This window comes from Marmota marmota, unplaced genomic scaffold (assembly GCF_001458135.2).
Source record: "Marmota marmota marmota unplaced genomic scaffold, marMar, whole genome shotgun sequence".
Taxonomy (NCBI): Eukaryota; Metazoa; Chordata; class Mammalia; order Rodentia; family Sciuridae; genus Marmota; species Marmota marmota.
This window is the reverse complement of record NW_025999880.1, coordinates 9,703-11,197: the sequence shown is the minus strand read 5'-3', so window position 1 is coordinate 11,197 and position 1,495 is coordinate 9,703. Positions and strand designations below refer to the sequence as shown.

General features: G+C 45.2%; 1 long non-coding RNA gene across 1 annotated transcript in view; it reads left to right on the top strand.

The window, feature by feature from the left end:
* Positions 1-1,495, top strand: part of LOC125611899 — a 2,634-nt gene extending 1,139 nt beyond the window's left edge. Inside the window, exon 2 of the long non-coding RNA XR_007342145.1 lies at positions 811-1,495. This is a non-coding gene — a long non-coding RNA (uncharacterized LOC125611899). The remainder of the gene's footprint in view (positions 1-810) is intronic.

Genomic DNA, 1,495 nt, shown 5'->3' with positions numbered 1-1,495 from the left:
TCTACCTGAGATCTGAGAGCCATGCAAAGTGCATGGAAGGAACAATTCCTCTGGTCCTGTTATCTTGCAGACACCCAGGATTGTCTTGAGATGCTCCATTTCTGTCTTGAGCTTGGCCGTGAGATTTTAAATTTGCTAACCAGCTCTGCCACGCGACCAGTGCTGGCTTCGTGAAAGAAGGTTTGGTTCATAAGTAATTGCTAGGGAGTTTAAAATTAAAGAGACAAGACTCTCATTAATACCAGCTTTAATACCAGCTCCAAGACGGCTTCTCCTAGCTCCTGCCCCTCCAGCCACCTAATGCGGTGGTGAGGTTTACAGAAGAGACTAGCGAGAGAGGGAGAACACGCCAGGGAGTGGGCTTTTATTGGGGAACAAAAAATTCCAGGGAAAATCCCATCCAATGAAGGTTAAGGGGGGCAGCATCCCAAGGTCAAGATTTGGTCTTCAGGGCAGTGGCCAGGCACGCCTCTGCACTGACAAGCCCTCAGACCTGGGACAGGGTGGGGAAGGCTCAGACACAGCTGTGTCTAAGTGCCTCTCACCCAGCCAGGGAGGTAACTCAAATCACGTGCGAGGATGGCCTCCCACAACCAGCCTCTGAAGAACTTCGTCTGGTAAGCAGCTGGATCTCATACCTATATGTGTTATTTAATCAGGGATTATTTTTCTGCTAAGCCAACTTGTTGCTTGAGAATTACATGGTGAAATGATTTGTGACAACGGTACCATATTCAGGGGAGCACAAAAGAGTGATTTTTCTCCTTTATAAAGTGAAGAAAACCTGAGTGTGTCATTTTCTTGTTACAGTAATAAAAGGATCTGTGAGGCAGTGTCCCGGAAAACCTTCATGAAGAGGGACTTTGAAGACATTCAACACATCACTGTGGATGAAGCTCAGAATTTCCACACTGAAAATGGGGACTTATATGGGAAGGCAAAAGCCGTCACTCAGAGGGAAAAGGAAGTCCAGAAATTCTCTGGAACTTTCTGAACCATTTTCAGACCAGCCACTTGGATGTTAGCGGTCTCCCTCCTCTTTCATCCCAGTAGCTAAGAGCTCACCAGAGTGATCCCCAATGCAGATGAAGTCGCCCAATACCTACCAGAAGTGATGAAGGTCATTAGAAGAAAACCACCATGCAACATCCCCCATGGGTCCTTGGAGGTGCTTATGAAAGCCGAACAACTTCGGGGTTCTAAGGAACTATGCCAACTGAGAGAGAGATTAGAAATGTGAGCCACTGCATCTGCATTTTTTCCTGAATTCTTGAAATTTGTCTTTGCTCTATTGATTCAGGACATGGAAGATTCCCGAGATAATTCAGTCACTGAATTATCTCAAGCATTTTGGCAGAACAAAGAGCACTGGTATGGATATGTAAGGTACTTCAGTTGCCCTTATTCAGAGAAATTTTAGACCAAGAGAAAGCACACATACACACCTCTTTTTTTTTTTCTGGATTTCAACAGGAGATTGTATTATGGAACAGAA